At 43.6% G+C, this 25,434-nt stretch overlaps 39 non-coding genes across 39 annotated transcripts; 21 read left to right on the forward strand and 18 right to left on the reverse strand.

The window, feature by feature from the left end:
- Positions 1–73: 73 nt before the first annotated feature.
- TRNAA-AGC (transfer RNA alanine (anticodon AGC)) lies at positions 74–146 on the forward strand. Its single transcript has one exon. It is a non-coding gene; the product is annotated as a tRNA-Ala (tRNA).
- A 357-nt stretch (positions 147–503) lies between these two features.
- TRNAN-GUU (transfer RNA asparagine (anticodon GUU)) lies at positions 504–577 on the reverse strand. The gene has a single exon. It is a non-coding gene; the product is annotated as a tRNA-Asn (tRNA).
- A 951-nt stretch (positions 578–1,528) lies between these two features.
- On the forward strand, positions 1,529–1,601 carry TRNAA-AGC (transfer RNA alanine (anticodon AGC)). Its single transcript has one exon. It is a non-coding gene; the product is annotated as a tRNA-Ala (tRNA).
- A 357-nt stretch (positions 1,602–1,958) lies between these two features.
- TRNAN-GUU (transfer RNA asparagine (anticodon GUU)) lies at positions 1,959–2,032 on the reverse strand. The gene has a single exon. It is a non-coding gene; the product is annotated as a tRNA-Asn (tRNA).
- Positions 2,033–2,981: 949 nt separating this feature from the next.
- Positions 2,982–3,054, forward strand: TRNAA-AGC (transfer RNA alanine (anticodon AGC)). The gene has a single exon. It is a non-coding gene; the product is annotated as a tRNA-Ala (tRNA).
- A 357-nt stretch (positions 3,055–3,411) lies between these two features.
- TRNAN-GUU (transfer RNA asparagine (anticodon GUU)) lies at positions 3,412–3,485 on the reverse strand. Its single transcript has one exon. It is a non-coding gene; the product is annotated as a tRNA-Asn (tRNA).
- A 949-nt stretch (positions 3,486–4,434) lies between these two features.
- On the forward strand, positions 4,435–4,507 carry TRNAA-AGC (transfer RNA alanine (anticodon AGC)). Its single transcript has one exon. It is a non-coding gene; the product is annotated as a tRNA-Ala (tRNA).
- A 357-nt stretch (positions 4,508–4,864) lies between these two features.
- On the reverse strand, positions 4,865–4,938 carry TRNAN-GUU (transfer RNA asparagine (anticodon GUU)). Its single transcript has one exon. It is a non-coding gene; the product is annotated as a tRNA-Asn (tRNA).
- Positions 4,939–5,886: 948 nt separating this feature from the next.
- On the forward strand, positions 5,887–5,959 carry TRNAA-AGC (transfer RNA alanine (anticodon AGC)). Its single transcript has one exon. It is a non-coding gene; the product is annotated as a tRNA-Ala (tRNA).
- A 357-nt stretch (positions 5,960–6,316) lies between these two features.
- On the reverse strand, positions 6,317–6,390 carry TRNAN-GUU (transfer RNA asparagine (anticodon GUU)). The gene has a single exon. It is a non-coding gene; the product is annotated as a tRNA-Asn (tRNA).
- A 952-nt stretch (positions 6,391–7,342) lies between these two features.
- TRNAA-AGC (transfer RNA alanine (anticodon AGC)) lies at positions 7,343–7,415 on the forward strand. Its single transcript has one exon. It is a non-coding gene; the product is annotated as a tRNA-Ala (tRNA).
- Positions 7,416–7,772: 357 nt separating this feature from the next.
- Positions 7,773–7,846, reverse strand: TRNAN-GUU (transfer RNA asparagine (anticodon GUU)). The gene has a single exon. It is a non-coding gene; the product is annotated as a tRNA-Asn (tRNA).
- A 952-nt stretch (positions 7,847–8,798) lies between these two features.
- TRNAA-AGC (transfer RNA alanine (anticodon AGC)) lies at positions 8,799–8,871 on the forward strand. Its single transcript has one exon. It is a non-coding gene; the product is annotated as a tRNA-Ala (tRNA).
- Positions 8,872–9,228: 357 nt separating this feature from the next.
- TRNAN-GUU (transfer RNA asparagine (anticodon GUU)) lies at positions 9,229–9,302 on the reverse strand. The gene has a single exon. It is a non-coding gene; the product is annotated as a tRNA-Asn (tRNA).
- Positions 9,303–10,254: 952 nt separating this feature from the next.
- TRNAA-AGC (transfer RNA alanine (anticodon AGC)) lies at positions 10,255–10,327 on the forward strand. The gene has a single exon. It is a non-coding gene; the product is annotated as a tRNA-Ala (tRNA).
- Positions 10,328–10,684: 357 nt separating this feature from the next.
- On the reverse strand, positions 10,685–10,758 carry TRNAN-GUU (transfer RNA asparagine (anticodon GUU)). The gene has a single exon. It is a non-coding gene; the product is annotated as a tRNA-Asn (tRNA).
- A 952-nt stretch (positions 10,759–11,710) lies between these two features.
- TRNAA-AGC (transfer RNA alanine (anticodon AGC)) lies at positions 11,711–11,783 on the forward strand. Its single transcript has one exon. It is a non-coding gene; the product is annotated as a tRNA-Ala (tRNA).
- A 357-nt stretch (positions 11,784–12,140) lies between these two features.
- On the reverse strand, positions 12,141–12,214 carry TRNAN-GUU (transfer RNA asparagine (anticodon GUU)). The gene has a single exon. It is a non-coding gene; the product is annotated as a tRNA-Asn (tRNA).
- Positions 12,215–13,163: 949 nt separating this feature from the next.
- On the forward strand, positions 13,164–13,236 carry TRNAA-AGC (transfer RNA alanine (anticodon AGC)). Its single transcript has one exon. It is a non-coding gene; the product is annotated as a tRNA-Ala (tRNA).
- A 357-nt stretch (positions 13,237–13,593) lies between these two features.
- Positions 13,594–13,667, reverse strand: TRNAN-GUU (transfer RNA asparagine (anticodon GUU)). Its single transcript has one exon. It is a non-coding gene; the product is annotated as a tRNA-Asn (tRNA).
- Positions 13,668–14,616: 949 nt separating this feature from the next.
- TRNAA-AGC (transfer RNA alanine (anticodon AGC)) lies at positions 14,617–14,689 on the forward strand. Its single transcript has one exon. It is a non-coding gene; the product is annotated as a tRNA-Ala (tRNA).
- Positions 14,690–15,046: 357 nt separating this feature from the next.
- On the reverse strand, positions 15,047–15,120 carry TRNAN-GUU (transfer RNA asparagine (anticodon GUU)). The gene has a single exon. It is a non-coding gene; the product is annotated as a tRNA-Asn (tRNA).
- Positions 15,121–16,068: 948 nt separating this feature from the next.
- On the forward strand, positions 16,069–16,141 carry TRNAA-AGC (transfer RNA alanine (anticodon AGC)). Its single transcript has one exon. It is a non-coding gene; the product is annotated as a tRNA-Ala (tRNA).
- A 357-nt stretch (positions 16,142–16,498) lies between these two features.
- TRNAN-GUU (transfer RNA asparagine (anticodon GUU)) lies at positions 16,499–16,572 on the reverse strand. Its single transcript has one exon. It is a non-coding gene; the product is annotated as a tRNA-Asn (tRNA).
- A 952-nt stretch (positions 16,573–17,524) lies between these two features.
- TRNAA-AGC (transfer RNA alanine (anticodon AGC)) lies at positions 17,525–17,597 on the forward strand. The gene has a single exon. It is a non-coding gene; the product is annotated as a tRNA-Ala (tRNA).
- Positions 17,598–17,954: 357 nt separating this feature from the next.
- On the reverse strand, positions 17,955–18,028 carry TRNAN-GUU (transfer RNA asparagine (anticodon GUU)). Its single transcript has one exon. It is a non-coding gene; the product is annotated as a tRNA-Asn (tRNA).
- A 951-nt stretch (positions 18,029–18,979) lies between these two features.
- Positions 18,980–19,052, forward strand: TRNAA-AGC (transfer RNA alanine (anticodon AGC)). The gene has a single exon. It is a non-coding gene; the product is annotated as a tRNA-Ala (tRNA).
- A 357-nt stretch (positions 19,053–19,409) lies between these two features.
- On the reverse strand, positions 19,410–19,483 carry TRNAN-GUU (transfer RNA asparagine (anticodon GUU)). The gene has a single exon. It is a non-coding gene; the product is annotated as a tRNA-Asn (tRNA).
- A 945-nt stretch (positions 19,484–20,428) lies between these two features.
- TRNAA-AGC (transfer RNA alanine (anticodon AGC)) lies at positions 20,429–20,501 on the forward strand. Its single transcript has one exon. It is a non-coding gene; the product is annotated as a tRNA-Ala (tRNA).
- A 357-nt stretch (positions 20,502–20,858) lies between these two features.
- On the reverse strand, positions 20,859–20,932 carry TRNAN-GUU (transfer RNA asparagine (anticodon GUU)). The gene has a single exon. It is a non-coding gene; the product is annotated as a tRNA-Asn (tRNA).
- A 945-nt stretch (positions 20,933–21,877) lies between these two features.
- TRNAA-AGC (transfer RNA alanine (anticodon AGC)) lies at positions 21,878–21,950 on the forward strand. The gene has a single exon. It is a non-coding gene; the product is annotated as a tRNA-Ala (tRNA).
- A 357-nt stretch (positions 21,951–22,307) lies between these two features.
- On the reverse strand, positions 22,308–22,381 carry TRNAN-GUU (transfer RNA asparagine (anticodon GUU)). The gene has a single exon. It is a non-coding gene; the product is annotated as a tRNA-Asn (tRNA).
- Positions 22,382–23,326: 945 nt separating this feature from the next.
- Positions 23,327–23,399, forward strand: TRNAA-AGC (transfer RNA alanine (anticodon AGC)). The gene has a single exon. It is a non-coding gene; the product is annotated as a tRNA-Ala (tRNA).
- Positions 23,400–23,507: 108 nt separating this feature from the next.
- TRNAY-GUA (transfer RNA tyrosine (anticodon GUA)) lies at positions 23,508–23,593 on the forward strand. Its single transcript is given in 2 exon segments — positions 23,508–23,544; positions 23,558–23,593. It is a non-coding gene; the product is annotated as a tRNA-Tyr (tRNA).
- Positions 23,594–23,756: 163 nt separating this feature from the next.
- Positions 23,757–23,830, reverse strand: TRNAN-GUU (transfer RNA asparagine (anticodon GUU)). Its single transcript has one exon. It is a non-coding gene; the product is annotated as a tRNA-Asn (tRNA).
- A 405-nt stretch (positions 23,831–24,235) lies between these two features.
- On the forward strand, positions 24,236–24,307 carry TRNAG-UCC (transfer RNA glycine (anticodon UCC)). Its single transcript has one exon. It is a non-coding gene; the product is annotated as a tRNA-Gly (tRNA).
- A 472-nt stretch (positions 24,308–24,779) lies between these two features.
- Positions 24,780–24,852, forward strand: TRNAA-AGC (transfer RNA alanine (anticodon AGC)). The gene has a single exon. It is a non-coding gene; the product is annotated as a tRNA-Ala (tRNA).
- Positions 24,853–24,960: 108 nt separating this feature from the next.
- TRNAY-GUA (transfer RNA tyrosine (anticodon GUA)) lies at positions 24,961–25,046 on the forward strand. The gene is given in 2 exon segments: positions 24,961–24,997; positions 25,011–25,046. It is a non-coding gene; the product is annotated as a tRNA-Tyr (tRNA).
- A 163-nt stretch (positions 25,047–25,209) lies between these two features.
- TRNAN-GUU (transfer RNA asparagine (anticodon GUU)) lies at positions 25,210–25,283 on the reverse strand. The gene has a single exon. It is a non-coding gene; the product is annotated as a tRNA-Asn (tRNA).
- Between the last annotated feature and the right edge of the window lie 151 nt (positions 25,284–25,434).

The following is a 25,434-nucleotide window of genomic DNA, read 5'->3' on the forward strand; positions in this document are numbered from 1 at the left end:
AATGTCATCTGTGACTGTATATGAAAATTGTGACCTGGTGTGACGTGAAACTGACGTCAAGTTTCACAGGTTTGGGGGATTAGCTCAAGTGGTAGAGCGCTCGCTTAGCATGCGAGAGGTAGCGGGATCGATGCCCGCATTCTCCAATGCTACCATTGGATTCCTTTTTCGCAGAGTTGAATGAATCATTTTTACCATCTGCCCGTGGCACCCACGGCCAAACCTAGGAGGCTTTCGACAGTGGCCAAAACAATCCTTCGATAGCTCAGCTGGTAGAGCGGAGGACTGTAGCTCTAAATTAGCAATCCTTAGGTCGCTGGTTCAATTCCGGCTCGAAGGAAGTTTTGTTTATCTTATCTCATACAGAAAGTTTTTCTCCAGTTTGCCTCGTGAATTCAAAACATAGTCAGCAAAATGGCTTTTACATGAGAGAGATGCTCAGCACCAATGCAAAAACTTCTCCAACTGTGCAACGTCTCTGGGTGGACTGCAAAAGGGTGCGACGTCCCTGGGTGGACTCGAACCACCAACCTTTCGGTTAACAGCCGAACGCGCTAACCGATTGCGCCACAGAGACCCAATGGACCACAATTTTTGCCTGCACCTTAAGCAAGGTCAGACACCGTTTCTTCAAATGATTTTCAACAATATGACTAAAGGAAACAGAAAAAAACAAAGAAATAATTGCAAAACACCAAGAATAATCTAGTTGCCAACAGATAAGAAATGGCTGATAAATTACACGACACAGACCAGAAGGCAGACAGTAATTAGACTTCGACTCTAAGCATCCAACACTACGAGCAGAGTGGCGCAGCGGAAGCGTGCTGGGCCCATAACCCAGAGGTCGATGGATCGAAACCATCCTCTGCTAAAAGGTTGTGTTTTATACTTTTCATCATTACATTGCATCCAAATGCTTCTGTCAACAGAAAGTTTAGTGTTATTGCAGAAAATGTCAAAAAAACGTACACTTCCGAAAGCGTTGGTGGTATAGTGGTGAGCATAGCTGCCTTCCAAGCAGTTGACCCGGGTTCGATTCCCGGCCAACGCATGTCTTGCTTTTCACCATTGGTGTTGCATTTATTCTCTTTTAATGTTTTGTGTTAAGGCTCATGCTCTACTCTCTTCTTACAGTTTAGCAACCACAGAAAGGAGGAAAAAAAAAGACCAGGAGGCCTTCACGACCTCTCAGCATTTTCGATAAACAAACCAACCCATAAAAGTTCAACGGTTCTCCTTGGGATTGTGCTACATCACAACTTTTTTCTACAAACTATGCAAGTTTTTTCACTGTCCCCGGTTTGATTCTCCATGTGCATAGAAAGGGTTTGCTAGAAAGTTGCTCGACTGTATTTGTAGGTCACCAATCACGTTGTGGACTCCTTAAATGTTCTTCAAGTATGGGAAAACGGAGTCCACACTTAAAAAAAAAAAAAAAAAAAAAAAAAAAGCAATGTCATCTGTGACTGTATATGAAAATTGTGACCTGGTGTGACGTGAAACTGACGTCAAGTTTCACAGGTTTGGGGGATTAGCTCAAGTGGTAGAGCGCTCGCTTAGCATGCGAGAGGTAGCGGGATCGATGCCCGCATTCTCCAATGCTACCATTGGATTCCTTTTTCGCAGAGTTGAATGAATCATTTTTACCATCTGCCCGTGGCACCCACGGCCAAACCTAGGAGGCTTTCGACAGTGGCCAAAACAATCCTTCGATAGCTCAGCTGGTAGAGCGGAGGACTGTAGCTCTAAATTAGCAATCCTTAGGTCGCTGGTTCAATTCCGGCTCGAAGGAAGTTTTGTTTATCTTATCTCATACAGAAAGTTTTTCTCCAGTTTGCCTCGTGAATTCAAAACATAGTCAGCAAAATGGCTTTTACATGAGAGAGATGCTCAGCACCAATGCAAAAACTTCTCCAACTGTGCAACGTCTCTGGGTGGACTGCAAAAGGGTGCGACGTCCCTGGGTGGACTCGAACCACCAACCTTTCGGTTAACAGCCGAACGCGCTAACCGATTGCGCCACAGAGACCCAATGGACCACAATTTTTGCCTGCACCTTAAGCAAGGTCAGACACCGTTTCTTCAAATGATTTTCAACAATATGACTAAAGGAAACAGAAAAAAACAAAGAAATAATTGCAAAACACCAAGAATAATCTAGTTGCCAACAGATAAGAAATGGCTGATAAATTACACGACACAGACCAGAAGGCAGACAGTAATTAGACTTCGACTCTAAGCATCCAACACTACGAGCAGAGTGGCGCAGCGGAAGCGTGCTGGGCCCATAACCCAGAGGTCGATGGATCGAAACCATCCTCTGCTAAAAGGTTGTGTTTTATACTTTTCATCATTACATTGCATCCAAATGCTTCTGTCAACAGAAAGTTTAGTGTTATTGCAGAAAATGTCAAAAAAACGTACACTTCCGAAAGCGTTGGTGGTATAGTGGTGAGCATAGCTGCCTTCCAAGCAGTTGACCCGGGTTCGATTCCCGGCCAACGCATGTCTTGCTTTTCACCATTGGTGTTGCATTTATTCTCTTTTAATGTTTTGTGTTAAGGCTCATGCTCTACTCTCTTCTTACAGTTTAGCAACCACAGAAAGGAGGAAAAAAAAAGACCAGGAGGCCTTCACGACCTCTCAGCATTTTCGATAAACAAACCAACCCATAAAAGTTCAACGGTTCTCCTTGGGATTGTGCTACATCACAACTTTTTTCTACAAACTATGCAAGTTTTTTCACTGTCCCCGGTTTGATTCTCCATGTGCATAGAAAGGGTTTGCTAGAAAGTTGCTCGACTGTATTTGTAGGTCACCAATCACGTTGTGGACTCCTTAAATGTTCTTCAAGTATGGGAAAACGGAGTCCACACTTAAAAAAAAAAAAAAAAAAAAAAAAAGCAATGTCATCTGTGACTGTATATGAAAATTGTGACCTGGTGTGACGTGAAACTGACGTCAAGTTTCACAGGTTTGGGGGATTAGCTCAAGTGGTAGAGCGCTCGCTTAGCATGCGAGAGGTAGCGGGATCGATGCCCGCATTCTCCAATGCTACCATTGGATTCCTTTTTCGCAGAGTTGAATGAATCATTTTTACCATCTGCCCGTGGCACCCACGGCCAAACCTAGGAGGCTTTCGACAGTGGCCAAAACAATCCTTCGATAGCTCAGCTGGTAGAGCGGAGGACTGTAGCTCTAAATTAGCAATCCTTAGGTCGCTGGTTCAATTCCGGCTCGAAGGAAGTTTTGTTTATCTTATCTCATACAGAAAGTTTTTCTCCAGTTTGCCTCGTGAATTCAAAACATAGTCAGCAAAATGGCTTTTACATGAGAGAGATGCTCAGCACCAATGCAAAAACTTCTCCAACTGTGCAACGTCTCTGGGTGGACTGCAAAAGGGTGCGACGTCCCTGGGTGGACTCGAACCACCAACCTTTCGGTTAACAGCCGAACGCGCTAACCGATTGCGCCACAGAGACCCAATGGACCACAATTTTTGCCTGCACCTTAAGCAAGGTCAGACACCGTTTCTTCAAATGATTTTCAACAATATGACTAAAGGAAACAGAAAAAAACAAAGAAATAATTGCAAAACACCAAGAATAATCTAGTTGCCAACAGATAAGAAATGGCTGATAAATTACACGACACAGACCAGAAGGCAGACAGTAATTAGACTTCGACTCTAAGCATCCAACACTACGAGCAGAGTGGCGCAGCGGAAGCGTGCTGGGCCCATAACCCAGAGGTCGATGGATCGAAACCATCCTCTGCTAAAAGGTTGTGTTTTATACTTTTCATCATTACATTGCATCCAAATGCTTCTGTCAACAGAAAGTTTAGTGTTATTGCAGAAAATGTCAAAAAAACGTACACTTCCGAAAGCGTTGGTGGTATAGTGGTGAGCATAGCTGCCTTCCAAGCAGTTGACCCGGGTTCGATTCCCGGCCAACGCATGTCTTGCTTTTCACCATTGGTGTTGCATTTATTCTCTTTTAATGTTTTGTGTTAAGGCTCATGCTCTACTCTCTTCTTACAGTTTAGCAACCACAGAAAGGAGGAAAAAAAAAGACCAGGAGGCCTTCACGACCTCTCAGCATTTTCGATAAACAAACCAACCCATAAAAGTTCAACGGTTCTCCTTGGGATTGTGCTACATCACAACTTTTTTCTACAAACTATGCAAGTTTTTTCACTGTCCCCGGTTTGATTCTCCATGTGCATAGAAAGGGTTTGCTAGAAAGTTGCTCGACTGTATTTGTAGGTCACCAATCACGTTGTGGACTCCTTAAATGTTCTTCAAGTATGGGAAAACGGAGTCCACACTTAAAAAAAAAAAAAAAAAAAAAAAAAGCAATGTCATCTGTGACTGTATATGAAAATTGTGACCTGGTGTGACGTGAAACTGACGTCAAGTTTCACAGGTTTGGGGGATTAGCTCAAGTGGTAGAGCGCTCGCTTAGCATGCGAGAGGTAGCGGGATCGATGCCCGCATTCTCCAATGCTACCATTGGATTCCTTTTTCGCAGAGTTGAATGAATCATTTTTACCATCTGCCCGTGGCACCCACGGCCAAACCTAGGAGGCTTTCGACAGTGGCCAAAACAATCCTTCGATAGCTCAGCTGGTAGAGCGGAGGACTGTAGCTCTAAATTAGCAATCCTTAGGTCGCTGGTTCAATTCCGGCTCGAAGGAAGTTTTGTTTATCTTATCTCATACAGAAAGTTTTTCTCCAGTTTGCCTCGTGAATTCAAAACATAGTCAGCAAAATGGCTTTTACATGAGAGAGATGCTCAGCACCAATGCAAAAACTTCTCCAACTGTGCAACGTCTCTGGGTGGACTGCAAAAGGGTGCGACGTCCCTGGGTGGACTCGAACCACCAACCTTTCGGTTAACAGCCGAACGCGCTAACCGATTGCGCCACAGAGACCCAATGGACCACAATTTTTGCCTGCACCTTAAGCAAGGTCAGACACCGTTTCTTCAAATGATTTTCAACAATATGACTAAAGGAAACAGAAAAAAACAAAGAAATAATTGCAAAACACCAAGAATAATCTAGTTGCCAACAGATAAGAAATGGCTGATAAATTACACGACACAGACCAGAAGGCAGACAGTAATTAGACTTCGACTCTAAGCATCCAACACTACGAGCAGAGTGGCGCAGCGGAAGCGTGCTGGGCCCATAACCCAGAGGTCGATGGATCGAAACCATCCTCTGCTAAAAGGTTGTGTTTTATACTTTTCATCATTACATTGCATCCAAATGCTTCTGTCAACAGAAAGTTTAGTGTTATTGCAGAAAATGTCAAAAAAACGTACACTTCCGAAAGCGTTGGTGGTATAGTGGTGAGCATAGCTGCCTTCCAAGCAGTTGACCCGGGTTCGATTCCCGGCCAACGCATGTCTTGCTTTTCACCATTGGTGTTGCATTTATTCTCTTTTAATGTTTTGTGTTAAGGCTCATGCTCTACTCTCTTCTTACAGTTTAGCAACCACAGAAAGGAGGAAAAAAAAAGACCAGGAGGCCTTCACGACCTCTCAGCATTTTCGATAAACAAACCAACCCATAAAAGTTCAACGGTTCTCCTTGGGATTGTGCTACATCACAACTTTTTTCTACAAACTATGCAAGTTTTTTCACTGTCCCCGGTTTGATTCTCCATGTGCATAGAAAGGGTTTGCTAGAAAGTTGCTCGACTGTATTTGTAGGTCACCAATCACGTTGTGGACTCCTTAAATGTTCTTCAAGTATGGGAAAACGGAGTCCACACTTAAAAAAAAAAAAAAAAAAAAAAAAGCAATGTCATCTGTGACTGTATATGAAAATTGTGACCTGGTGTGACGTGAAACTGACGTCAAGTTTCACAGGTTTGGGGGATTAGCTCAAGTGGTAGAGCGCTCGCTTAGCATGCGAGAGGTAGCGGGATCGATGCCCGCATTCTCCAATGCTACCATTGGATTCCTTTTTCGCAGAGTTGAATGAATCATTTTTACCATCTGCCCGTGGCACCCACGGCCAAACCTAGGAGGCTTTCGACAGTGGCCAAAACAATCCTTCGATAGCTCAGCTGGTAGAGCGGAGGACTGTAGCTCTAAATTAGCAATCCTTAGGTCGCTGGTTCAATTCCGGCTCGAAGGAAGTTTTGTTTATCTTATCTCATACAGAAAGTTTTTCTCCAGTTTGCCTCGTGAATTCAAAACATAGTCAGCAAAATGGCTTTTACATGAGAGAGATGCTCAGCACCAATGCAAAAACTTCTCCAACTGTGCAACGTCTCTGGGTGGACTGCAAAAGGGTGCGACGTCCCTGGGTGGACTCGAACCACCAACCTTTCGGTTAACAGCCGAACGCGCTAACCGATTGCGCCACAGAGACCCAATGGACCACAATTTTTGCCTGCACCTTAAGCAAGGTCAGACACCGTTTCTTCAAATGATTTTCAACAATATGACTAAAGGAAACAGAAAAAAACAAAGAAATAATTGCAAAACACCAAGAATAATCTAGTTGCCAACAGATAAGAAATGGCTGATAAATTACACGACACAGACCAGAAGGCAGACAGTAATTAGACTTCGACTCTAAGCATCCAACACTACGAGCAGAGTGGCGCAGCGGAAGCGTGCTGGGCCCATAACCCAGAGGTCGATGGATCGAAACCATCCTCTGCTAAAAGGTTGTGTTTTATACTTTTCATCATTACATTGCATCCAAATGCTTCTGTCAACAGAAAGTTTAGTGTTATTGCAGAAAATGTCAAAAAAACGTACACTTCCGAAAGCGTTGGTGGTATAGTGGTGAGCATAGCTGCCTTCCAAGCAGTTGACCCGGGTTCGATTCCCGGCCAACGCATGTCTTGCTTTTCACCATTGGTGTTGCATTTATTCTCTTTTAATGTTTTGTGTTAAGGCTCATGCTCTACTCTCTTCTTACAGTTTAGCAACCACAGAAAGGAGGAAAAAAAAAGACCAGGAGGCCTTCACGACCTCTCAGCATTTTCGATAAACAAACCAACCCATAAAAGTTCAACGGTTCTCCTTGGGATTGTGCTACATCACAACTTTTTTCTACAAACTATGCAAGTTTTTTCACTGTCCCCGGTTTGATTCTCCATGTGCATAGAAAGGGTTTGCTAGAAAGTTGCTCGACTGTATTTGTAGGTCACCAATCACGTTGTGGACTCCTTAAATGTTCTTCAAGTATGGGAAAACGGAGTCCACACTTAAAAAAAAAAAAAAAAAAAAAAAAAAAAGCAATGTCATCTGTGACTGTATATGAAAATTGTGACCTGGTGTGACGTGAAACTGACGTCAAGTTTCACAGGTTTGGGGGATTAGCTCAAGTGGTAGAGCGCTCGCTTAGCATGCGAGAGGTAGCGGGATCGATGCCCGCATTCTCCAATGCTACCATTGGATTCCTTTTTCGCAGAGTTGAATGAATCATTTTTACCATCTGCCCGTGGCACCCACGGCCAAACCTAGGAGGCTTTCGACAGTGGCCAAAACAATCCTTCGATAGCTCAGCTGGTAGAGCGGAGGACTGTAGCTCTAAATTAGCAATCCTTAGGTCGCTGGTTCAATTCCGGCTCGAAGGAAGTTTTGTTTATCTTATCTCATACAGAAAGTTTTTCTCCAGTTTGCCTCGTGAATTCAAAACATAGTCAGCAAAATGGCTTTTACATGAGAGAGATGCTCAGCACCAATGCAAAAACTTCTCCAACTGTGCAACGTCTCTGGGTGGACTGCAAAAGGGTGCGACGTCCCTGGGTGGACTCGAACCACCAACCTTTCGGTTAACAGCCGAACGCGCTAACCGATTGCGCCACAGAGACCCAATGGACCACAATTTTTGCCTGCACCTTAAGCAAGGTCAGACACCGTTTCTTCAAATGATTTTCAACAATATGACTAAAGGAAACAGAAAAAAACAAAGAAATAATTGCAAAACACCAAGAATAATCTAGTTGCCAACAGATAAGAAATGGCTGATAAATTACACGACACAGACCAGAAGGCAGACAGTAATTAGACTTCGACTCTAAGCATCCAACACTACGAGCAGAGTGGCGCAGCGGAAGCGTGCTGGGCCCATAACCCAGAGGTCGATGGATCGAAACCATCCTCTGCTAAAAGGTTGTGTTTTATACTTTTCATCATTACATTGCATCCAAATGCTTCTGTCAACAGAAAGTTTAGTGTTATTGCAGAAAATGTCAAAAAAACGTACACTTCCGAAAGCGTTGGTGGTATAGTGGTGAGCATAGCTGCCTTCCAAGCAGTTGACCCGGGTTCGATTCCCGGCCAACGCATGTCTTGCTTTTCACCATTGGTGTTGCATTTATTCTCTTTTAATGTTTTGTGTTAAGGCTCATGCTCTACTCTCTTCTTACAGTTTAGCAACCACAGAAAGGAGGAAAAAAAAAGACCAGGAGGCCTTCACGACCTCTCAGCATTTTCGATAAACAAACCAACCCATAAAAGTTCAACGGTTCTCCTTGGGATTGTGCTACATCACAACTTTTTTCTACAAACTATGCAAGTTTTTTCACTGTCCCCGGTTTGATTCTCCATGTGCATAGAAAGGGTTTGCTAGAAAGTTGCTCGACTGTATTTGTAGGTCACCAATCACGTTGTGGACTCCTTAAATGTTCTTCAAGTATGGGAAAACGGAGTCCACACTTAAAAAAAAAAAAAAAAAAAAAAAAAAAAGCAATGTCATCTGTGACTGTATATGAAAATTGTGACCTGGTGTGACGTGAAACTGACGTCAAGTTTCACAGGTTTGGGGGATTAGCTCAAGTGGTAGAGCGCTCGCTTAGCATGCGAGAGGTAGCGGGATCGATGCCCGCATTCTCCAATGCTACCATTGGATTCCTTTTTCGCAGAGTTGAATGAATCATTTTTACCATCTGCCCGTGGCACCCACGGCCAAACCTAGGAGGCTTTCGACAGTGGCCAAAACAATCCTTCGATAGCTCAGCTGGTAGAGCGGAGGACTGTAGCTCTAAATTAGCAATCCTTAGGTCGCTGGTTCAATTCCGGCTCGAAGGAAGTTTTGTTTATCTTATCTCATACAGAAAGTTTTTCTCCAGTTTGCCTCGTGAATTCAAAACATAGTCAGCAAAATGGCTTTTACATGAGAGAGATGCTCAGCACCAATGCAAAAACTTCTCCAACTGTGCAACGTCTCTGGGTGGACTGCAAAAGGGTGCGACGTCCCTGGGTGGACTCGAACCACCAACCTTTCGGTTAACAGCCGAACGCGCTAACCGATTGCGCCACAGAGACCCAATGGACCACAATTTTTGCCTGCACCTTAAGCAAGGTCAGACACCGTTTCTTCAAATGATTTTCAACAATATGACTAAAGGAAACAGAAAAAAACAAAGAAATAATTGCAAAACACCAAGAATAATCTAGTTGCCAACAGATAAGAAATGGCTGATAAATTACACGACACAGACCAGAAGGCAGACAGTAATTAGACTTCGACTCTAAGCATCCAACACTACGAGCAGAGTGGCGCAGCGGAAGCGTGCTGGGCCCATAACCCAGAGGTCGATGGATCGAAACCATCCTCTGCTAAAAGGTTGTGTTTTATACTTTTCATCATTACATTGCATCCAAATGCTTCTGTCAACAGAAAGTTTAGTGTTATTGCAGAAAATGTCAAAAAAACGTACACTTCCGAAAGCGTTGGTGGTATAGTGGTGAGCATAGCTGCCTTCCAAGCAGTTGACCCGGGTTCGATTCCCGGCCAACGCATGTCTTGCTTTTCACCATTGGTGTTGCATTTATTCTCTTTTAATGTTTTGTGTTAAGGCTCATGCTCTACTCTCTTCTTACAGTTTAGCAACCACAGAAAGGAGGAAAAAAAAAGACCAGGAGGCCTTCACGACCTCTCAGCATTTTCGATAAACAAACCAACCCATAAAAGTTCAACGGTTCTCCTTGGGATTGTGCTACATCACAACTTTTTTCTACAAACTATGCAAGTTTTTTCACTGTCCCCGGTTTGATTCTCCATGTGCATAGAAAGGGTTTGCTAGAAAGTTGCTCGACTGTATTTGTAGGTCACCAATCACGTTGTGGACTCCTTAAATGTTCTTCAAGTATGGGAAAACGGAGTCCACACTTAAAAAAAAAAAAAAAAAAAAAAAAAAAAGCAATGTCATCTGTGACTGTATATGAAAATTGTGACCTGGTGTGACGTGAAACTGACGTCAAGTTTCACAGGTTTGGGGGATTAGCTCAAGTGGTAGAGCGCTCGCTTAGCATGCGAGAGGTAGCGGGATCGATGCCCGCATTCTCCAATGCTACCATTGGATTCCTTTTTCGCAGAGTTGAATGAATCATTTTTACCATCTGCCCGTGGCACCCACGGCCAAACCTAGGAGGCTTTCGACAGTGGCCAAAACAATCCTTCGATAGCTCAGCTGGTAGAGCGGAGGACTGTAGCTCTAAATTAGCAATCCTTAGGTCGCTGGTTCAATTCCGGCTCGAAGGAAGTTTTGTTTATCTTATCTCATACAGAAAGTTTTTCTCCAGTTTGCCTCGTGAATTCAAAACATAGTCAGCAAAATGGCTTTTACATGAGAGAGATGCTCAGCACCAATGCAAAAACTTCTCCAACTGTGCAACGTCTCTGGGTGGACTGCAAAAGGGTGCGACGTCCCTGGGTGGACTCGAACCACCAACCTTTCGGTTAACAGCCGAACGCGCTAACCGATTGCGCCACAGAGACCCAATGGACCACAATTTTTGCCTGCACCTTAAGCAAGGTCAGACACCGTTTCTTCAAATGATTTTCAACAATATGACTAAAGGAAACAGAAAAAAACAAAGAAATAATTGCAAAACACCAAGAATAATCTAGTTGCCAACAGATAAGAAATGGCTGATAAATTACACGACACAGACCAGAAGGCAGACAGTAATTAGACTTCGACTCTAAGCATCCAACACTACGAGCAGAGTGGCGCAGCGGAAGCGTGCTGGGCCCATAACCCAGAGGTCGATGGATCGAAACCATCCTCTGCTAAAAGGTTGTGTTTTATACTTTTCATCATTACATTGCATCCAAATGCTTCTGTCAACAGAAAGTTTAGTGTTATTGCAGAAAATGTCAAAAAAACGTACACTTCCGAAAGCGTTGGTGGTATAGTGGTGAGCATAGCTGCCTTCCAAGCAGTTGACCCGGGTTCGATTCCCGGCCAACGCATGTCTTGCTTTTCACCATTGGTGTTGCATTTATTCTCTTTTAATGTTTTGTGTTAAGGCTCATGCTCTACTCTCTTCTTACAGTTTAGCAACCACAGAAAGGAGGAAAAAAAAAGACCAGGAGGCCTTCACGACCTCTCAGCATTTTCGATAAACAAACCAACCCATAAAAGTTCAACGGTTCTCCTTGGGATTGTGCTACATCACAACTTTTTTCTACAAACTATGCAAGTTTTTTCACTGTCCCCGGTTTGATTCTCCATGTGCATAGAAAGGGTTTGCTAGAAAGTTGCTCGACTGTATTTGTAGGTCACCAATCACGTTGTGGACTCCTTAAATGTTCTTCAAGTATGGGAAAACGGAGTCCACACTTAAAAAAAAAAAAAAAAAAAAAAAAAAAAGCAATGTCATCTGTGACTGTATATGAAAATTGTGACCTGGTGTGACGTGAAACTGACGTCAAGTTTCACAGGTTTGGGGGATTAGCTCAAGTGGTAGAGCGCTCGCTTAGCATGCGAGAGGTAGCGGGATCGATGCCCGCATTCTCCAATGCTACCATTGGATTCCTTTTTCGCAGAGTTGAATGAATCATTTTTACCATCTGCCCGTGGCACCCACGGCCAAACCTAGGAGGCTTTCGACAGTGGCCAAAACAATCCTTCGATAGCTCAGCTGGTAGAGCGGAGGACTGTAGCTCTAAATTAGCAATCCTTAGGTCGCTGGTTCAATTCCGGCTCGAAGGAAGTTTTGTTTATCTTATCTCATACAGAAAGTTTTTCTCCAGTTTGCCTCGTGAATTCAAAACATAGTCAGCAAAATGGCTTTTACATGAGAGAGATGCTCAGCACCAATGCAAAAACTTCTCCAACTGTGCAACGTCTCTGGGTGGACTGCAAAAGGGTGCGACGTCCCTGGGTGGACTCGAACCACCAACCTTTCGGTTAACAGCCGAACGCGCTAACCGATTGCGCCACAGAGACCCAATGGACCACAATTTTTGCCTGCACCTTAAGCAAGGTCAGACACCGTTTCTTCAAATGATTTTCAACAATATGACTAAAGGAAACAGAAAAAAACAAAGAAATAATTGCAAAACACCAAGAATAATCTAGTTGCCAACAGATAAGAAATGGCTGATAAATTACACGACACAGACCAGAAGGCAGACAGTAATTAGACTTCGACTCTAAGCATCCAACACTACGAGCAGAGTGGCGCAGCGGAAGCGTGCTGGGCCCATAACCCAGAGGTCGATGGATCGAAACCATCCTCTGCTAAAAGGTTGTGTTTTATACTTTTCATCATTACATTGCATCCAAATGCTTCTGTCAACAGAAAGTTTAGTGTTATTGCAGAAAATGTCAAAAAAACGTACACTTCCGAAAGCGTTGGTGGTATAGTGGTGAGCATAGCTGCCTTCCAAGCAGTTGACCCGGGTTCGATTCCCGGCCAACGCATGTCTTGCTTTTCACCATTGGTGTTGCATTTATTCTCTTTTAATGTTTTGTGTTAAGGCTCATGCTCTACTCTCTTCTTACAGTTTAGCAACCACAGAAAGGAGGAAAAAAAAAGACCAGGAGGCCTTCACGACCTCTCAGCATTTTCGATAAACAAACCAACCCATAAAAGTTCAACGGTTCTCCTTGGGATTGTGCTACATCACAACTTTTTTCTACAAACTATGCAAGTTTTTTCACTGTCCCCGGTTTGATTCTCCATGTGCATAGAAAGGGTTTGCTAGAAAGTTGCTCGACTGTATTTGTAGGTCACCAATCACGTTGTGGACTCCTTAAATGTTCTTCAAGTATGGGAAAACGGAGTCCACACTTAAAAAAAAAAAAAAAAAAAAAAAAAGCAATGTCATCTGTGACTGTATATGAAAATTGTGACCTGGTGTGACGTGAAACTGACGTCAAGTTTCACAGGTTTGGGGGATTAGCTCAAGTGGTAGAGCGCTCGCTTAGCATGCGAGAGGTAGCGGGATCGATGCCCGCATTCTCCAATGCTACCATTGGATTCCTTTTTCGCAGAGTTGAATGAATCATTTTTACCATCTGCCCGTGGCACCCACGGCCAAACCTAGGAGGCTTTCGACAGTGGCCAAAACAATCCTTCGATAGCTCAGCTGGTAGAGCGGAGGACTGTAGCTCTAAATTAGCAATCCTTAGGTCGCTGGTTCAATTCCGGCTCGAAGGAAGTTTTGTTTATCTTATCTCATACAGAAAGTTTTTCTCCAGTTTGCCTCGTGAATTCAAAACATAGTCAGCAAAATGGCTTTTACATGAGAGAGATGCTCAGCACCAATGCAAAAACTTCTCCAACTGTGCAACGTCTCTGGGTGGACTGCAAAAGGGTGCGACGTCCCTGGGTGGACTCGAACCACCAACCTTTCGGTTAACAGCCGAACGCGCTAACCGATTGCGCCACAGAGACCCAATGGACCACAATTTTTGCCTGCACCTTAAGCAAGGTCAGACACCGTTTCTTCAAATGATTTTCAACAATATGACTAAAGGAAACAGAAAAAAACAAAGAAATAATTGCAAAACACCAATAATAATCTAGTTGCCAACAGATAAGAAATGGCTGATAAATTACACGACACAGACCAGAAGGCAGACAGTAATTAGACTTCGACTCTAAGCATCCAACACTACGAGCAGAGTGGCGCAGCGGAAGCGTGCTGGGCCCATAACCCAGAGGTCGATGGATCGAAACCATCCTCTGCTAAAAGGTTGTGTTTTATACTTTTCATCATTACATTGCATCCAAATGCTTCTGTCAACAGAAAGTTTAGTGTTATTGCAGAAAATGTCAAAAAAACGTACACTTCCGAAAGCGTTGGTGGTATAGTGGTGAGCATAGCTGCCTTCCAAGCAGTTGACCCGGGTTCGATTCCCGGCCAACGCATGTCTTGCTTTTCACCATTGGTGTTGCATTTATTCTCTTTTAATGTTTTGTGTTAAGGCTCATGCTCTACTCTCTTCTTACAGTTTAGCAACCACAGAAAGGAGGAAAAAAAAAGACCAGGAGGCCTTCACGACCTCTCAGCATTTTCGATAAACAAACCAACCCATAAAAGTTCAACGGTTCTCCTTGGGATTGTGCTACATCACAACTTTTTTCTACAAACTATGCAAGTTTTTTCACTGTCCCCGGTTTGATTCTCCATGTGCATAGAAAGGGTTTGCTAGAAAGTTGCTCGACTGTATTTGTAGGTCACCAATCACGTTGTGGACTCCTTAAATGTTCTTCAAGTATGGGAAAACGGAGTCCACACTTAAAAAAAAAAAAAAAAAAAAAAAAAGCAATGTCATCTGTGACTGTATATGAAAATTGTGACCTGGTGTGACGTGAAACTGACGTCAAGTTTCACAGGTTTGGGGGATTAGCTCAAGTGGTAGAGCGCTCGCTTAGCATGCGAGAGGTAGCGGGATCGATGCCCGCATTCTCCAATGCTACCATTGGATTCCTTTTTCGCAGAGTTGAATGAATCATTTTTACCATCTGCCCGTGGCACCCACGGCCAAACCTAGGAGGCTTTCGACAGTGGCCAAAACAATCCTTCGATAGCTCAGCTGGTAGAGCGGAGGACTGTAGCTCTAAATTAGCAATCCTTAGGTCGCTGGTTCAATTCCGGCTCGAAGGAAGTTTTGTTTATCTTATCTCATACAGAAAGTTTTTCTCCAGTTTGCCTCGTGAATTCAAAACATAGTCAGCAAAATGGCTTTTACATGAGAGAGATGCTCAGCACCAATGCAAAAACTTCTCCAACTGTGCAACGTCTCTGGGTGGACTGCAAAAGGGTGCGACGTCCCTGGGTGGACTCGAACCACCAACCTTTCGGTTAACAGCCGAACGCGCTAACCGATTGCGCCACAGAGACCCAATGGACCACAATTTTTGCCTGCACCTTAAGCAAGGTCAGACACCGTTTCTTCAAATGATTTTCAACAATATGACTAAAGGAAACAGAAAAAAACAAAGAAATAATTGCAAAACACCAAGAATAATCTAGTTGCCAACAGATAAGAAATGGCTGATAAATTACACGACACAGACCAGAAGGCAGACAGTAATTAGACTTCGACTCTAAGCATCCAACACTACGAGCAGAGTGGCGCAGCGGAAGCGTGCTGGGCCCATAACCCAGAGGTCGATGGATCGAAACCATCCTCTGCTAAAAGGTTGTGTTTTATACTTTTCATCATTACATTGCATCCAAATGCTTCTGTCAACAGAAAGTTTAGTGTTATTGCAGAAAATGTCAAAAAAACGTACACTTCCGAAAGCGTTGGTGGTATAGTGGTGAGCATAGCTGCCTTCCAAGCAGTTGACCCGGGTTCGATTCCCGGCCAACGCATGTCTTGCTTTTCACCATTGGTGTTGCATTTATTCTCTTTTAATGTTTTGTGTTAAGGCTCATGCTCTACTCTCTTCTTACAGTTTAGCAACCACAGAAAGGAGGAAAAAAAAAGACCAGGAGGCCTTCACGACCTCTCAGCATTTTCGATAAACAAACCAACCCATAAAAGTTCAACGGTTCTCCTTGGGATTGTGCTACATCACAACTTTTTTCTACAAACTATGCAAGTTTTTTCACTGTCCCCGGTTTGATTCTCCATGTGCATAGAAAGGGTTTGCTAGAAAGTTGCTCGACTGTATTTGTAGGTCACCAATCACGTTGTGGACTCCTTAAATGTTCTTCAAGTATGGGAAAACGGAGTCCACACTTAAAAAAAAAAAAAAAAAAAAAAAAGCAATGTCATCTGTGACTGTATATGAAAATTGTGACCTGGTGTGACGTGAAACTGACGTCAAGTTTCACAGGTTTGGGGGATTAGCTCAAGTGGTAGAGCGCTCGCTTAGCATGCGAGAGGTAGCGGGATCGATGCCCGCATTCTCCAATGCTACCATTGGATTCCTTTTTCGCAGAGTTGAATGAATCATTTTTACCATCTGCCCGTGGCACCCACGGCCAAACCTAGGAGGCTTTCGACAGTGGCCAAAACAATCCTTCGATAGCTCAGCTGGTAGAGCGGAGGACTGTAGCTCTAAATTAGCAATCCTTAGGTCGCTGGTTCAATTCCGGCTCGAAGGAAGTTTTGTTTATCTTATCTCATACAGAAAGTTTTTCTCCAGTTTGCCTCGTGAATTCAAAACATAGTCAGCAAAATGGCTTTTACATGAGAGAGATGCTCAGCACCAATGCAAAAACTTCTCCAACTGTGCAACGTCTCTGGGTGGACTGCAAAAGGGTGCGACGTCCCTGGGTGGACTCGAACCACCAACCTTTCGGTTAACAGCCGAACGCGCTAACCGATTGCGCCACAGAGACCCAATGGACCACAATTTTTGCCTGCACCTTAAGCAAGGTCAGACACCGTTTCTTCAAATGATTTTCAACAATATGACTAAAGGAAACAGAAAAAAACAAAGAAATAATTGCAAAACACCAAGAATAATCTAGTTGCCAACAGATAAGAAATGGCTGATAAATTACACGACACAGACCAGAAGGCAGACAGTAATTAGACTTCGACTCTAAGCATCCAACACTACGAGCAGAGTGGCGCAGCGGAAGCGTGCTGGGCCCATAACCCAGAGGTCGATGGATCGAAACCATCCTCTGCTAAAAGGTTGTGTTTTATACTTTTCATCATTACATTGCATCCAAATGCTTCTGTCAACAGAAAGTTTAGTGTTATTGCAGAAAATGTCAAAAAAACGTACACTTCCGAAAGCGTTGGTGGTATAGTGGTGAGCATAGCTGCCTTCCAAGCAGTTGACCCGGGTTCGATTCCCGGCCAACGCATGTCTTGCTTTTCACCATTGGTGTTGCATTTATTCTCTTTTAATGTTTTGTGTTAAGGCTCATGCTCTACTCTCTTCTTACAGTTTAGCAACCACAGAAAGGAGGAAAAAAAAAGACCAGGAGGCCTTCACGACCTCTCAGCATTTTCGATAAACAAACCAACCCATAAAAGTTCAACGGTTCTCCTTGGGATTGTGCTACATCACAACTTTTTTCTACAAACTATGCAAGTTTTTTCACTGTCCCCGGTTTGATTCTCCATGTGCATAGAAAGGGTTTGCTAGAAAGTTGCTCGACTGTATTTGTAGGTCACCAATCACGTTGTGGACTCCTTAAATGTTCTTCAAGTATGGGAAAACGGAGTCCACACTTAAAAAAAAAAAAAAAAAAAAAAAAAAAAGCAATGTCATCTGTGACTGTATATGAAAATTGTGACCTGGTGTGACGTGAAACTGACGTCAAGTTTCACAGGTTTGGGGGATTAGCTCAAGTGGTAGAGCGCTCGCTTAGCATGCGAGAGGTAGCGGGATCGATGCCCGCATTCTCCAATGCTACCATTGGATTCCTTTTTCGCAGAGTTGAATGAATCATTTTTACCATCTGCCCGTGGCACCCACGGCCAAACCTAGGAGGCTTTCGACAGTGGCCAAAACAATCCTTCGATAGCTCAGCTGGTAGAGCGGAGGACTGTAGCTCTAAATTAGCAATCCTTAGGTCGCTGGTTCAATTCCGGCTCGAAGGAAGTTTTGTTTATCTTATCTCATACAGAAAGTTTTTCTCCAGTTTGCCTCGTGAATTCAAAACATAGTCAGCAAAATGGCTTTTACATGAGAGAGATGCTCAGCACCAATGCAAAAACTTCTCCAACTGTGCAACGTCTCTGGGTGGACTGCAAAAGGGTGCGACGTCCCTGGGTGGACTCGAACCACCAACCTTTCGGTTAACAGCCGAACGCGCTAACCGATTGCGCCACAGAGACCCAATGGACCACAATTTTTGCCTGCACCTTAAGCAAGGTCAGACACCGTTTCTTCAAATGATTTTCAACAATATGACTAAAGGAAACAGAAAAAAACAAAGAAATAATTGCAAAACACCAAGAATAATCTAGTTGCCAACAGATAAGAAATGGCTGATAAATTACACGACACAGACCAGAAGGCAGACAGTAATTAGACTTCGACTCTAAGCATCCAACACTACGAGCAGAGTGGCGCAGCGGAAGCGTGCTGGGCCCATAACCCAGAGGTCGATGGATCGAAACCATCCTCTGCTAAAAGGTTGTGTTTTATACTTTTCATCATTACATTGCATCCAAATGCTTCTGTCAACAGAAAGTTTAGTGTTATTGCAGAAAATGTCAAAAAAACGTACACTTCCGAAAGCGTTGGTGGTATAGTGGTGAGCATAGCTGCCTTCCAAGCAGTTGACCCGGGTTCGATTCCCGGCCAACGCATGTCTTGCTTTTCACCATTGGTGTTGCATTTATTCTCTTTTAATGTTTTGTGTTAAGGCTCATGCTCTACTCTCTTCTTACAGTTTAGCAACCACAGAAAGGAGGAAAAAAAAAGACCAGGAGGCCTTCACGACCTCTCAGCATTTTCGATAAACAAACCAACCCATAAAAGTTCAACGGTTCTCCTTGGGATTGTGCTACATCACAACTTTTTTCTACAAACTATGCAAGTTTTTTCACTGTCCCCGGTTTGATTCTCCATGTGCATAGAAAGGGTTTGCTAGAAAGTTGCTCGACTGTATTTGTAGGTCACCAATCACGTTGTGGACTCCTTAAATGTTCTTCAAGTATGGGAAAACGGAGTCCACACTTAAAAAAAAAAAAAAAAAAAAAAAAAAAGCAATGTCATCTGTGACTGTATATGAAAATTGTGACCTGGTGTGACGTGAAACTGACGTCAAGTTTCACAGGTTTGGGGGATTAGCTCAAGTGGTAGAGCGCTCGCTTAGCATGCGAGAGGTAGCGGGATCGATGCCCGCATTCTCCAATGCTACCATTGGATTCCTTTTTCGCAGAGTTGAATGAATCATTTTTACCATCTGCCCGTGGCACCCACGGCCAAACCTAGGAGGCTTTCGACAGTGGCCAAAACAATCCTTCGATAGCTCAGCTGGTAGAGCGGAGGACTGTAGCTCTAAATTAGCAATCCTTAGGTCGCTGGTTCAATTCCGGCTCGAAGGAAGTTTTGTTTATCTTATCTCATACAGAAAGTTTTTCTCCAGTTTGCCTCGTGAATTCAAAACATAGTCAGCAAAATGGCTTTTACATGAGAGAGATGCTCAGCACCAATGCAAAAACTTCTCCAACTGTGCAACGTCTCTGGGTGGACTGCAAAAGGGTGCGACGTCCCTGGGTGGACTCGAACCACCAACCTTTCGGTTAACAGCCGAACGCGCTAACCGATTGCGCCACAGAGACCCAATGGACCACAATTTTTGCCTGCACCTTAAGCAAGGTCAGACACCGTTTCTTCAAATGATTTTCAACAATATGACTAAAGGAAACAGAAAAAAACAAAGAAATAATTGCAAAACACCAAGAATAATCTAGTTGCCAACAGATAAGAAATGGCTGATAAATTACACGACACAGACCAGAAGGCAGACAGTAATTAGACTTCGACTCTAAGCATCCAACACTACGAGCAGAGTGGCGCAGCGGAAGCGTGCTGGGCCCATAACCCAGAGGTCGATGGATCGAAACCATCCTCTGCTAAAAGGTTGTGTTTTATACTTTTCATCATTACATTGCATCCAAATGCTTCTGTCAACAGAAAGTTTAGTGTTATTGCAGAAAATGTCAAAAAAACGTACACTTCCGAAAGCGTTGGTGGTATAGTGGTGAGCATAGCTGCCTTCCAAGCAGTTGACCCGGGTTCGATTCCCGGCCAACGCATGTCTTGCTTTTCACCATTGGTGTTGCATTTATTCTCTTTTAATGTTTTGTGTTAAGGCTCATGCTCTACTCTCTTCTTACAGTTTAGCAACCACAGAAAGGAGGAAAAAAAAAGACCAGGAGGCCTTCACGACCTCTCAGCATTTTCGATAAACAAACCAACCCATAAAAGTTCAACGGTTCTCCTTGGGATTGTGCTACATCACAACTTTTTTCTACAAACTATGCAAGTTTTTTCACTGTCCCCGGTTTGATTCTCCATGTGCATAGAAAGGGTTTGCTAGAAAGTTGCTCGACTGTATTTGTAGGTCACCAATCACGTTGTGGACTCCTTAAATGTTCTTCAAGTATGGGAAAACGGAGTCCACACTTAAAAAAAAAAAAAAAAAAAAAGCAATGTCATCTGTGACTGTATATGAAAATTGTGACCTGGTGTGACGTGAAACTGACGTCAAGTTTCACAGGTTTGGGGGATTAGCTCAAGTGGTAGAGCGCTCGCTTAGCATGCGAGAGGTAGCGGGATCGATGCCCGCATTCTCCAATGCTACCATTGGATTCCTTTTTCGCAGAGTTGAATGAATCATTTTTACCATCTGCCCGTGGCACCCACGGCCAAACCTAGGAGGCTTTCGACAGTGGCCAAAACAATCCTTCGATAGCTCAGCTGGTAGAGCGGAGGACTGTAGCTCTAAATTAGCAATCCTTAGGTCGCTGGTTCAATTCCGGCTCGAAGGAAGTTTTGTTTATCTTATCTCATACAGAAAGTTTTTCTCCAGTTTGCCTCGTGAATTCAAAACATAGTCAGCAAAATGGCTTTTACATGAGAGAGATGCTCAGCACCAATGCAAAAACTTCTCCAACTGTGCAACGTCTCTGGGTGGACTGCAAAAGGGTGCGACGTCCCTGGGTGGACTCGAACCACCAACCTTTCGGTTAACAGCCGAACGCGCTAACCGATTGCGCCACAGAGACCCAATGGACCACAATTTTTGCCTGCACCTTAAGCAAGGTCAGACACCGTTTCTTCAAATGATTTTCAACAATATGACTAAAGGAAACAGAAAAAAACAAAGAAATAATTGCAAAACACCAAGAATAATCTAGTTGCCAACAGATAAGAAATGGCTGATAAATTACACGACACAGACCAGAAGGCAGACAGTAATTAGACTTCGACTCTAAGCATCCAACACTACGAGCAGAGTGGCGCAGCGGAAGCGTGCTGGGCCCATAACCCAGAGGTCGATGGATCGAAACCATCCTCTGCTAAAAGGTTGTGTTTTATACTTTTCATCATTACATTGCATCCAAATGCTTCTGTCAACAGAAAGTTTAGTGTTATTGCAGAAAATGTCAAAAAAACGTACACTTCCGAAAGCGTTGGTGGTATAGTGGTGAGCATAGCTGCCTTCCAAGCAGTTGACCCGGGTTCGATTCCCGGCCAACGCATGTCTTGCTTTTCACCATTGGTGTTGCATTTATTCTCTTTTAATGTTTTGTGTTAAGGCTCATGCTCTACTCTCTTCTTACAGTTTAGCAACCACAGAAAGGAGGAAAAAAAAAGACCAGGAGGCCTTCACGACCTCTCAGCATTTTCGATAAACAAACCAACCCATAAAAGTTCAACGGTTCTCCTTGGGATTGTGCTACATCACAACTTTTTTCTACAAACTATGCAAGTTTTTTCACTGTCCCCGGTTTGATTCTCCATGTGCATAGAAAGGGTTTGCTAGAAAGTTGCTCGACTGTATTTGTAGGTCACCAATCACGTTGTGGACTCCTTAAATGTTCTTCAAGTATGGGAAAACGGAGTCCACACTTAAAAAAAAAAAAAAAAAAAAAGCAATGTCATCTGTGACTGTATATGAAAATTGTGACCTGGTGTGACGTGAAACTGACGTCAAGTTTCACAGGTTTGGGGGATTAGCTCAAGTGGTAGAGCGCTCGCTTAGCATGCGAGAGGTAGCGGGATCGATGCCCGCATTCTCCAATGCTACCATTGGATTCCTTTTTCGCAGAGTTGAATGAATCATTTTTACCATCTGCCCGTGGCACCCACGGCCAAACCTAGGAGGCTTTCGACAGTGGCCAAAACAATCCTTCGATAGCTCAGCTGGTAGAGCGGAGGACTGTAGCTCTAAATTAGCAATCCTTAGGTCGCTGGTTCAATTCCGGCTCGAAGGAAGTTTTGTTTATCTTATCTCATACAGAAAGTTTTTCTCCAGTTTGCCTCGTGAATTCAAAACATAGTCAGCAAAATGGCTTTTACATGAGAGAGATGCTCAGCACCAATGCAAAAACTTCTCCAACTGTGCAACGTCTCTGGGTGGACTGCAAAAGGGTGCGACGTCCCTGGGTGGACTCGAACCACCAACCTTTCGGTTAACAGCCGAACGCGCTAACCGATTGCGCCACAGAGACCCAATGGACCACAATTTTTGCCTGCACCTTAAGCAAGGTCAGACACCGTTTCTTCAAATGATTTTCAACAATATGACTAAAGGAAACAGAAAAAAACAAAGAAATAATTGCAAAACACCAAGAATAATCTAGTTGCCAACAGATAAGAAATGGCTGATAAATTACACGACACAGACCAGAAGGCAGACAGTAATTAGACTTCGACTCTAAGCATCCAACACTACGAGCAGAGTGGCGCAGCGGAAGCGTGCTGGGCCCATAACCCAGAGGTCGATGGATCGAAACCATCCTCTGCTAAAAGGTTGTGTTTTATACTTTTCATCATTACATTGCATCCAAATGCTTCTGTCAACAGAAAGTTTAGTGTTATTGCAGAAAATGTCAAAAAAACGTACACTTCCGAAAGCGTTGGTGGTATAGTGGTGAGCATAGCTGCCTTCCAAGCAGTTGACCCGGGTTCGATTCCCGGCCAACGCATGTCTTGCTTTTCACCATTGGTGTTGCATTTATTCTCTTTTAATGTTTTGTGTTAAGGCTCATGCTCTACTCTCTTCTTACAGTTTAGCAACCACAGAAAGGAGGAAAAAAAAAGACCAGGAGGCCTTCACGACCTCTCAGCATTTTCGATAAACAAACCAACCCATAAAAGTTCAACGGTTCTCCTTGGGATTGTGCTACATCACAACTTTTTTCTACAAACTATGCAAGTTTTTTCACTGTCCCCGGTTTGATTCTCCATGTGCATAGAAAGGGTTTGCTAGAAAGTTGCTCGACTGTATTTGTAGGTCACCAATCACGTTGTGGACTCCTTAAATGTTCTTCAAGTATGGGAAAACGGAGTCCACACTTAAAAAAAAAAAAAAAAAAAAAGCAATGTCATCTGTGACTGTATATGAAAATTGTGACCTGGTGTGACGTGAAACTGACGTCAAGTTTCACAGGTTTGGGGGATTAGCTCAAGTGGTAGAGCGCTCGCTTAGCATGCGAGAGGTAGCGGGATCGATGCCCGCATTCTCCAATGCTACCATTGGATTCCTTTTTCGCAGAGTTGAATGAATCATTTTTACCATCTGCCCGTGGCACCCACGGCCAAACCTAGGAGGCTTTCGACAGTGGCCAAAACAATCCTTCGATAGCTCAGCTGGTAGAGCGGAGGACTGTAGCTCTAAATTAGCAATCCTTAGGTCGCTGGTTCAATTCCGGCTCGAAGGAAGTTTTGTTTATCTTATCTCATACAGAAAGTTTTTCTCCAGTTTGCCTCGTGAATTCAAAACATAGTCAGCAAAATGGCTTTTACATGAGAGAGATGCTCAGCACCAATGCAAAAACTTCTCCAACTGTGCAACGTCTCTGGGTGGACTGCAAAAGGGTGCGACGTCCCTGGGTGGACTCGAACCACCAACCTTTCGGTTAACAGCCGAACGCGCTAACCGATTGCGCCACAGAGACCCAATGGACCACAATTTTTGCCTGCACCTTAAGCAAGGTCAGACACCGTTTCTTCAAATGATTTTCAACAATATGACTAAAGGAAACAGAAAAAAACAAAGAAATAATTGCAAAACACCAAGAATAATCTAGTTGCCAACAGATAAGAAATGGCTGATAAATTACACGACACAGACCAGAAGGCAGACAGTAATTAGACTTCGACTCTAAGCATCCAACACTACGAGCAGAGTGGCGCAGCGGAAGCGTGCTGGGCCCATAACCCAGAGGTCGATGGATCGAAACCATCCTCTGCTAAAAGGTTGTGTTTTATACTTTTCATCATTACATTGCATCCAAATGCTTCTGTCAACAGAAAGTTTAGTGTTATTGCAGAAAATGTCAAAAAAACGTACACTTCCGAAAGCGTTGGTGGTATAGTGGTGAGCATAGCTGCCTTCCAAGCAGTTGACCCGGGTTCGATTCCCGGCCAACGCATGTCTTGCTTTTCACCATTGGTGTTGCATTTATTCTCTTTTAATGTTTTGTGTTAAGGCTCATGCTCTACTCTCTTCTTACAGTTTAGCAACCACAGAAAGGAGGAAAAAAAAAGACCAGGAGGCCTTCACGACCTCTCAGCATTTTCGATAAACAAACCAACCCATAAAAGTTCAACGGTTCTCCTTGGGATTGTGCTACATCACAACTTTTTTCTACAAACTATGCAAGTTTTTTCACTGTCCCCGGTTTGATTCTCCATGTGCATAGAAAGGGTTTGCTAGAAAGTTGCTCGACTGTATTTGTAGGTCACCAATCACGTTGTGGACTCCTTAAATGTTCTTCAAGTATGGGAAAACGGAGTCCACACTTAAAAAAAAAAAAAAAAAAAAAAAAAGCAATGTCATCTGTGACTGTATATGAAAATTGTGACCTGGTGTGACGTGAAACTGACGTCAAGTTTCACAGGTTTGGGGGATTAGCTCAAGTGGTAGAGCGCTCGCTTAGCATGCGAGAGGTAGCGGGATCGATGCCCGCATTCTCCAATGCTACCATTGGATTCCTTTTTCGCAGAGTTGAATGAATCATTTTTACCATCTGCCCGTGGCACCCACGGCCAAACCTAGGAGGCTTTCGACAGTGGCCAAAACAATCCTTCGATAGCTCAGCTGGTAGAGCGGAGGACTGTAGCTCTAAATTAGCAATCCTTAGGTCGCTGGTTCAATTCCGGCTCGAAGGAAGTTTTGTTTATCTTATCTCATACAGAAAGTTTTTCTCCAGTTTGCCTCGTGAATTCAAAACATAGTCAGCAAAATGGCTTTTACATGAGAGAGATGCTCAGCACCAATGCAAAAACTTCTCCAACTGTGCAACGTCTCTGGGTGGACTGCAAAAGGGTGCGACGTCCCTGGGTGGACTCGAACCACCAACCTTTCGGTTAACAGCCGAACGCGCTAACCGATTGCGCCACAGAGACCCAATGGACCACAATTTTTGCCTGCACCTTAAGCAAGGTCAGACACCGTTTCTTCAAATGATTTTCAACAATATGACTAAAGGAAACAGAAAAAAACAAAGAAATAATTGCAAAACACCAAGAATAATCTAGTTGCCAACAGATAAGAAAT

Source organism: Ranitomeya variabilis, chromosome 2, assembly GCF_051348905.1.
Source record: "Ranitomeya variabilis isolate aRanVar5 chromosome 2, aRanVar5.hap1, whole genome shotgun sequence".
NCBI classification, from domain to species: Eukaryota; Metazoa; Chordata; class Amphibia; order Anura; family Dendrobatidae; genus Ranitomeya; species Ranitomeya variabilis.